Here is a 10428-nt window from a genome sequence, read left to right on the forward strand (position 1 = left end):
GGGTGGTCTGTACCCCATCTCAAAGTCAGAGTTTTCCCAAATCAGCAAAACTTGCTGTAATTGAACCCAGATGATCCTTCAAACGGCAGCCCCTTCCGACCCGTTTGACCTAGAGCTACGAATTTTTTTATGCATATGTAGGACCTCAACACCAACAAAAACATTATAGAGCGCCATATGTTAGGATATACAGAACCAGAGTTATCAATTTTTGAATGTAGCATTTGGCCCGATTTTGTACATTTTTCGGTACCAAAACCCTGGACCCGATCAACTTCACATTTGAGGTGCTCCATTACCTCACAGAGTGGCACCATTGGGCAAAATTTCATCAAGATTGGCTGACCTATATGATGGGGGCGGGGCTTCAAAATACTTGAATCATATTTCCTATCCCATCAGTGTTAAAAAGCTTAATATTTCAGTTTTTGCACTGTGCTAATCCTGTTTGAGCAATTTAATGGTACCAATAGCGACACCTGGTGCCTGACAAAAGAGCTAGTTCTTACACTTTCATGTTCTCTGCTTTGCTGCTTTCAGCAAATTCACAGAAAATTAGTCAGGAGAATATTGAGACAAAGCGAACATTATGAAACTCAAGTTTCATAACTTCAAATTTGGGCCTGGCCTTTACATCGCCTCAAAGTCCAATGTCTAGCCAGACCGGTAAAATTTAATGTAATTGGACCAAGATGATCTTCTTTAAATTTCATTTTGGGAGTACAATGCCAAACATACTTTTTTTGCTCGTAGTGCGGGCGCCACCTGGTGGCAGCAAAAAATTACATTTTCATTTATAGGTACCCTGTTGAGCCTGTCAAAGTAATATCACTGAAGTTTTTTCAGACAGGCCTTCAGAAACGCTTAATTTATTCCATCAAATATTACGATGTCTTGATCATGGCCGTGGCCTATTCAGCAGTGCTCATCCATTTATCGTAACAGTAAATGCTGATGCAGTTTGTCCTAGATGATCTCCTCTTTTCACGACTTCACACGTTGATTGAAAGTCAATTCCTTCAGACATCAACAAACATATATTCCATCGTAGTGCTAGAATCACCTCAGAATCACCACAGACAATAAAAATGTTACCTTTTCTAGTTATTAGGGCCCGAGCAGTGACCACTGCGAGGTCCCTATTGTTCCTCCCCAGATTATTATTATTATTATTAGGGCCCGAGCAGTGACCACTGCGAGGTCCCTATTGTTCCTCCCCAGATTATTATTATTATTATTATTATTATTATTATTAGGGCCCGAGCAGTGACCACTGCGAGGTCCCTATTGTTCCTCCCCAGAGTATTATTATTATTATTATTATTATTATTATTATTAGGGCCCAAGCAGCTACCGCTGCGAGAGCCCTCTTGTTTTTCTCCGGATTCTCCGAACTCAAAATCCGATGTCTCGCCAAAACGGTAAATGTTGCTGTAATTGGACCTAGACGATCTGATATTTTTAAAACTTTGTATATGGGATGGGAGTCCAATGTGAAACACACCTACAAGCCTATTTTTTATCATAGTACGAGCGCCACCTAGTGGCAGCAAAAAATATAGCAAATCCTTAATGTTTTTATGTACTCTGCTGAGCCTCTTGAAGTGATATCCCTTAAATGTTTTCTGAAAAGCCAGTGGCCATGCCTTATGCCCTCCACAAATCAGTACAATGTTTCGACAGTGGGTGTGGCCTATATGGCATTGAAAGTCACAAAATTGGAACAATAAAAGCTGCAGTAACTCCACCCACATTGTCCCACCTTGTCTAAATTTTACATATTTGGTAATAGTCCTGCACTGAAGTGATCTACAACTAATTTTTCATCATTCATAGTCCTTGTTCATACCCCGACCTGTTCATACCCAAACGTGCAGCGGTCTGCGAGGGCTCTTTATAGCTGCTTGCAGCTCTAGTTATTATTATTATTATTTACTGTGCAGTGCTTTTCCATTTTTGAGGGCCTAAACATGCACGAAAAGTCACCAAAATTTGCACATTTGTCGGGCTCGGTGAAAAATTTGATATTTTTGTGTTTCCCAAAACAATGCAAAAAAAATGGCTCTGAACCGCCACCTAAGGTCGAAAAAAGGCACCTGGTCCCGGCCAGTTTGACCTAGAGCTACGAAAATTTTTAGGCATATGTAGGACCTAAAGACCTACAACAAAGTCAGCCCAAGCCATGTGCTCAGATGTACAGAAAAAGAGTTATGATTTTTTGAATGTGCATTTTTGGCCCATTTTTGCTCGTATGCAGGTCCCAAACTGCTCCTTGTTTTTCCTAAACGCTTTACCCAATCGCCGTCAAATTTGCTGGTGTCTATAATCAGACATAGGGGCAAAATTTGAGGCAGATATGCAGACATTTATGATAGGGGCGTGGCTTCAAATTATGTGTTCAATTTTTCCTTCGCCAAGAAGGACAAAAACCTTAATAACTCTGATGTACAAGCTTTACAAAATGTAAAACTTCATAGACATATTAAGACTCATGTCTTTAACATCTTTGAAAAACTATTTTTGAAATAGCTACTAGCGCCGCCTAGTGGTTGATAAAAATGTCATTTTTTAAACTTTCATGTATTGTGCTCCGTTTGTTTGAGTAAAACAAGTGAAAATTGGTCAGTACATCATTAAGACATGGTATATTAAGGCAATAATATTTTACGACTTTTCGATAATGGGCGTGGTCTGCACGCCATCTCAAAGTCAGATGACTCTCCAAAATGAAAAAGGTGGCTGTATTTGGCCCCAAAATGGCCTTATGAGTGGAAAATAGCCTCTCACTCCCGATCCGTTTGACCTAGAGCTGCAAAAATTTGTACCCTTATGTAGGACCTCGAGACCTACAAAACAGTTTGCGTGAGCCACATGCTCAGATGTACAGAAAGAGAGTTATGAATTTTTGAATGTGCACCTTTGGCCCGTTTTTGCTCATTTGCAGGTCCCGAACTGCTCCTTTTTTTCTCCTAAATGCTTTACTTAATCGACGTTAAATTTGCTGTGATGTTTTATCTGACTGTGAGGCACAATTGTTCAAATTTTTATGAAGATCCGCCATCAAATATGTTGGGGGCGGGGCTTCATATTATGCCTTTGATGATTACTTTGCCACATGTGAAACAATCCTTTATAACAGCTTTACAAGCTTGGAAAAATCTCAAACTTCACAGACACATGAAGACTCAATCCCTTAACACATGTGTTCGAAAAAAATCTTCAATTGCTTATAAGGCCACCTAGTGGCAAACAAAATGTCAGTCTGATGTCTCGCCAAAACGAACAAAGTTGCTGTATTTGGACCCATATGGTCTTATCTTTTCTAAAATTCATATATTTGATGGGTTTCCAATGCAAAATACACCTATTAACGTATTTTTTGTCAGAATGCGAGCGCCACCTAGTGGCAGGCAAAAATCATTTTTTTCATAAAATCATTTTTTAAAATGTTTTTATGTGTTTAGCTGAGCCCTTTGAAGTAATATCGCTGAAATTAAGTCTGACAAGCCTCTAGACAGCCCTGCTAACCTCCACCAAATTTTATGAACTTTCAACAATGGGCGTGGCCTATATGTCCATTTTCTTTCCGAAGCTTTATCGGACCAGTATTTTTGTTTGCCACTAGGTGGCCTTATAAGCAATTGAAAATCTTTTTAAACACATGTGTTAAGGGCTTAAGTCTTCATGTGTCTGTGAAGTTTCAGATTTTTCCAAGTTTGTAAAGCTGAGTTATAAAGGTTTGTTTCACATGTGGCAAAGTAATCATCAAAGGCATAATATAAAGCCCCGCCCCCAACATATTTGTTGGCGGATCGTCACAAAAATTTGAACAATTGTGCCTCACAGTCAGATAAAACATCACAGCAAATTTGAAGTCGATCGGGTCAAGCGTTTGGGAGAAAAAAGGAGCAGTTCGGGACCTGCAAATGAGCAAAAACGGGACAAAAGTGCACATTCAAAAATTCATAACTCTCTTTCTGTACATCTGAGCATATGGCTCGCGCTGACTTTTTTGTAGTGCTCGAGGTCCTACATAAGGCTACAAACTTTTGTAGCTTTAGGTCAAACGGGCCGGGAGTGAGAGGCTATTTTCCACTCATAAGGCCATTTTGGAGCCAATTAGCCACTTTTTTCGTTTTGGCGAGTCATCTGACTTTGAGGTGGCGTGCAGACTACGCCCATTATCGAAAAGTCGTAAAATTTTAAAACCTTAATATTCCATGTCTTAATGATATTCTGACCAATTTTCATTTGTTTTACTCAAACAGACTGAGCACAATACATGAAAGTGTAAAAAATGACATTTTAATCAACCACTAGGCGGCGCTAGTAGGTATTTAAAAAAACTTTTTTCAAAGGAGTTAAAGACATAAGTTTCCATGTGTCTATGAAGTTTTAGATTTTTTTAAGCTAGTACATCAAAGTTATTAAGGTTTATGTCACTCTTGGCGAAGGAAAAATTGAACACATAATTTGAAGCCACGCCCCTATCATATATGTCAGCGGATCTGCACTAAATTTTGCCCACTTGTGCCCCTATGTGTGAATATTGACCACAGCAAATTTGAAGGTGATTGAGTAAAGCGTTTAGGAGAAACAAAGAGCAGTTTGGGACCTGCAAACGTGCAAAAATGGGCCAAAAATGCACATTCAAAAAATCATAACTCTTTTTCTGTACATCTGAGCACATGGCTCGTGCTGACTTTTTTGTAGGTCTCTAGGTCCTACATATGCCTAAAAATTTTCGTAGCTCGAGGTCAAATGGGCCGGGACCAGGTGCACTTTTTCGACCTTAGGTGGCGCTGCAGAGCCATTTTTTTTGCATTGTTTTGGGAAACAGAAAAATATCCAATTTTTCACCGGGCCCGACTAATGTGCAAATTTTGGTGACTTTTCGTGCATGTTTAGGCCCTCAAAAATGGAAAAGCGCTGCACAGTAAATAATAATAAGAAGAACTAGAGCTGCAAGCAGCTATAAAGGGCCCTCGCAGACCTGTGCACGTTGGGGTATGAACAGGTCGGGGTATGAACAAGGACTATGAATGATGAAAAATTAGTTGTAGATCCCTTCAGTGCAGGACTCTTACCAAATATGTAAAATTTAGACAAGGTGGGACAATGTGGGTGGAGTAACTGCAGCTTTTATTGTTCCAATTTTGTGACTTTCAATGCCATATAGGCCACACCCACTGTCGAAACATCGTAGTGATTTGTGGAGGGCATAAGGCATGGCCACTGGCTTTTCAGAAAACATTTAAGGGATATCACTTCAAGGGGCTCAGCAGAGTACATAAAAACAGTAAGGTTTTGCTATATTTTTTGCTGCCACTAGGTGGCGCTCGTACTATGATAAAAATCAGACTTGTAGGTGTGTTTCACATTGGACTCCCATCCCATATACGAAGTTTAAAAAATACCAGATCGTCTAGGTCCAATTACAGCAACTTTTACCGTTTTCGCGAGACATGGGATTTTGAGTTGGCATAGAGGCAACGCCCTTTATTGAAAAGTCATAAAAGTTGAGAACCTTAATGTTCCAATGTGTCATAGCTTTTCTGACCATTTTTTAGTTCATTTAGTCAAACAGGCATTTCACAGTACATAAAAGTATAAAAAATGAGATTTTTGTCCGCCACTGGGTGGCGCTGTAAATGATTTGAAAGTTTATCACATAGCTAAATTATTGCATTACTTTTAAAGGGCCAGGAAAGTTTCAGATGGTTTGAAGCTGTCATAGCTGAGTTATTAAGATTTTTGTCACTCTCGGCAAAGGAAGTATTAAACATAATTTGAAGCTCGGCCCGCATCTTTTATGTCAAGAGGTCTTGACGATATTTGGACTATGTGTGCCCCTCAGTTGGATAATGATTCATGCCAAAGTTGAAGGTAAGGGGGTGAATCGTTTAAGAGAAAAAGACACTAGTTTGAGACCAGCTATTGTTTAACAATGGGACAAAACTGCACATTGAAAAAATTCATAACAATTTTTCTCTACATCCTAGCACATCACTTCTATTGACTTTTTTGTAGGTCTTGCAGTCCTCCATTTGCCTACAAAGTTTCATAGCTGTAGGTCAAACCAAACAGGATTGACTGTAATCTTTCGACTAATGACATTTTTTGCAGCCACTAGGTGGCGCTAGCTTTAAACTGGAATGTATATTTGTCGATATGTTCAGGAGAATATTTTCATCCAATGTGTGAAATTGTGAGAAGATCAGATCATCTGGGTCAAATTACAGCAATTTTTACTGGACAGATAAAGCTTCTGAATGAAAATGGTCGTAGAGGCCACGCCCATTATCGAAACTTCGTAAAATTTGGTGGAGGTCAGCAAGGCTGTCTAGAGGCTTTTCAGACTTAATTTCAGCGATATTACTTCAAAGGGCTCAGCTAAACACATAAAAACGTTTAAAAAATGCTATATTTTTGGCTGCCACTAGGTGGCACTCGCACTATAACAAAAAATACGTTGATAGGTGTATTCCGCATTGGAAACTCATTAAATATATGAAGTTTAGAAAAGATAAGACTATCTGGGACCAAACACAGCAACTTTGTTCGTTTTTGCGAGACATCAGACTGACATTTTTGTTTGCCACTAGATGGCCTTATAAGCAATTGAAGATTTTTTTAAACACTTGTGTTAAGGGCTTAAGTTTCCATGTGTCTGTGAAGTTTCAGATTTTTCCAAGCTTGTAAAGCTGAGTTATAAAGGTTTGTTTCACATGTGGCAAAGTAATCATCAAAGGCATAATATAAAGCCCCGCCCCCAACATATTTGTTGGCGGATCGTCACAAAAATTTGAACAATTGTGCCTCACAGTCAGATAAAACATCACAGCAAATTTGAAGGCGATCGGGTCAAGCGTTTGGGAGAAAAAAGGAGCAGTTCGGGACCTGCAAATGAGCAAAAACGGGCCAAAAGTGCACATTCAAAAATTCATAACTCTCTTTCTGTACATCTGAGCACATGGCTCGCGCTGACTTTTTTGTAGGGCTCGAGGTCCTACATAAGGCTACAAATTTTTGGAGCTCTAGGTCAAACGGGCCGGGAGTGAGAGGCTTTTTTCCACTCATAAGGCCATTTTGGGGCCAATTACAGCCACTTTTTTCGTTTTGGCGAGTCATCTGACTTTGAGGTGGCGTGCAGACTACGCCCATTATCGAAATGTCGTAAAATTTTAAAACCTTAATATTCCATGTCTTAATGATATTCTGACCAATTTTCATGTGTTTTACTCAAACAGACTGAGCACAATACATGAAAGTGTAAAAAATAACATTTTAATCAACCACTAGGCGGCGCTAGTAGGTATTGAAAAAAACATTTTTCAAAGGTGTTAAAGACATAAGTTTCCATGTGTCTATGAAGTTTTAGATTTTTTTAAGCTAGTACAACAAAGTTATTAAGGTTTATGTCACTCTTGGCGAAGGAAAAATTGAACACATAATTTGAAGCCACGCCCCTATCATATATGTCAGCGGATCTGCACCAAATTTTGCCCACTTGTGCCCCTATGTGTGAATATGGACCACAGCAAATTTGAAGGCGATTGAGTAAAGCGTTTAGGAGAAACAAGGAGCAGTTTGGGACCTGCAAACGTGCAAAAATGGGCCAAAAATGCACATTCAAAAATTCATAACTCTTTTTCTGTACATCTGAGCACATGGCTCGCGCTGACTTTTTTGTAGGTCTCTAGCTCCTACATATGCCTAAAAATTTTCGTAGCTCTAGGTCAAACGGGCCGGGACCAGGTGCACTTTTTCAACCTTAGGTGGCGCTGCAGAGCCATTTTTTTTGCATTGTTTTGGGAAACACAAAAATATCCAATTTTTCACCGGGCCCGACAAATGTGCAAATTTTGGTGACTTTTCGTGCATGTTTAGGCCCTCAAAAATGGAAAAGCGCTGCACAGTAAATAATAATAATAATAACTAGAGCTGCAAGCAGCTATAAAGGGCCCTCGCAGACCTGTGCACGTTGGGGTATGAACAGGTCGGGGTATGAACAAGGACTATGAATGATGAAAAATTAGTTGTAGATCCCTTCAGTGCAGGACTATTACCAAATATGTAAAATTTAGACAAGGTGGGACAATGTGGGTGGAGTTACTGCAGCTTTTATTGTTCCAATTTTGTGACTTTCAATGCCATATAGGCCACACCCACTGTCGAGACATTGTACTCATATGTGGGGGGCATAAGGCATGGCCACTGGCTTTGCAGAAAACATTTTAAGGATATCACTTTAAGGGGCTCAGCAGAGTACATAAAAACATTAAGGATTTGCTATTTTTTTTTGCTGCCACTAGGTGGCGCTCGTACTATGATAAAAAATAGGCTTGTAGGTGTGTTTCACATTGGACTCCCATCCCATATACGAAGTTTTAAAAAATATCAGATCATCTAGTTCCAATTACAGCAACTTTTACCGTTTTGGCGAGACATCGGATTTTGAGTTGGCATAGAGGCCACGCCCTTTATTGAAAAGTCATAAAAGTTGAGAACCTTAATGTTCCAATGTGTCATAGCTTTTCTGACCATTTTTGAGTTCATTTAGTCAAACAGGCATTTCACAGTACATAAAAGTATAAATAATGAGATTTTTGTCAGCCACTGGGTGGCGCTGTAAATGATTTGAAAGTTTATCACATAGCTGTATTATTGCATGACTTTTAAAGTCCCAGGAAAGTTTCAGATGGTTTGAAGCTGTCATAGCTGAGTTATTAATATTTTTGTCACTCTTGGCGAAGGAAGTATGAAACATAATTTGAAGCTCCGCCCCCATCTTTTCTGTCAAGAGATCTTCACGATATTTAAACTATGTGTGCCCCTCAGTTGCATAATGATTAATGCCAAAGTTGAAGGTAATGGGGTGAATCGTTTAAGAGAAAAAGGCACTAGTTTGAGACCAGCTAATGTCTAAGAATGGGACAAAACTGCACATTAAAAAAATTCATAACAATTTTTCTGTACATCCTAGCACATCACTTCTATTGACTTTTTTGTAGGTCTTACAGTCCTTCATTTGCCTACAAAGTTTCATAGCTGTAGGTCAAACCAAACAGGATTGACTGTAATCTTTCGACTAATGACATTTTTTGCAGCCACTAGGTGGCGCTAGCTTTAAACTGGAATATATTTTTGTAGATATGTTCAGGAGAATATTTTCATCCAATGTGTGAAATTGTGAGAAGATCAGATCATCTGGGTCAAATTACAGCAACTTTTACTGGACAGATAAAGCTTCGGAATGAAAATGGTTGTAGAGACCACGCCCATTATCGAAACTTCGTAAAATTTGGTGGAGGTCAGCAGGGCTGTCTAGAGGCTTTGCAGACTTAATTTCAGTGATATTACATCAAAGGGCTCAGCTAAACACATAAAAACGTTTAAAAAATGCTATATTTTTGGCTGCCACTAGGTGGCGCTCGCACTATAACAAAAAATACGTTGATAGGTGTATTCCGCATTGGAAACCCATCAAATATATGAAGTTTAGAAAAGATAAGACCATCTGGGACCAAACACAGCAACTTTGTTCGTTTTGGCGAGACATCAGACTGACATTTTTGTTTGCCACTAGATGGCCTTATAAGCAATTGAAGATTTTTTTAAACACTTGTGTTAAGGGCTTAAGTCTTCATGTGTATGTGAAGTTTCAGATTTTTCTAAGCTTGTAAAGCTGAGTTATAAAGGTTTGTTTCACATGTGGCAAAGTAATCATCAAAGGCATAATATGAAGCCCCGCCCCCAACAGATTTGATTGCGGATCATCACAAAAATTTGAACAATTGTGCCTCACAGTCAGATCAAACATCACAGCAAATTTGAAGTCGATCGGGTCAAGCGTTTGGGAGAAAAAAGGAGCAGTTCGGGACCTGCAAATGAGCAGAAATGGGCCAAAAGTGCACATTCAAAAATTCATAACTCTCTTTCTGTACATCTGAGCACATGGCTCGCGCTGACTTTTTTGTAGGGCTCGAGGTCCTACATAAGGCTACAAATTTTTGTAGCTCTAGGTCAAATGGGCCGGGAGTAAGAAGCTATTTTCCACTCATAAGGCCATTTTGGGGCCAATTACAGCCACTTTTTTCGTTTTGGCGAGTCATCTGACTTTGAGGTGGCGTGCAGACCACGCCCATTGTCGAAAAGTCATAAAATTTTAAAATCTTAATATTCCATGTCTTAATGATATTCTGACCAAGTTTCACTTGTTTTACTCAAACAGACTGAGCACAATACATGAAACTGTAAAAAATGACATTTTAATCAACCACTAGGCGGCGCTAGTAGGTATTTAAAAAAACTTTTTTTAAAGGTGTTAAAGACATAAGTTTCCATGTGTCTATGAAGTTTTAGATTTTTTTAAGCTAGTACATCAAAGTTATTAAGGTTTTTGTCCCTCTTGGCGAAGGAAAAATT

The sequence above is a fragment of the Hippichthys cyanospilos genome, chromosome 10 (genome assembly GCF_059441005.1).
Source record: "Hippichthys cyanospilos isolate Australia breed blue-spotted pipefish chromosome 10, RoL_Hcya_1.0, whole genome shotgun sequence".
Lineage (NCBI taxonomy): Eukaryota > Metazoa > Chordata > Actinopteri > Syngnathiformes > Syngnathidae > Hippichthys > Hippichthys cyanospilos.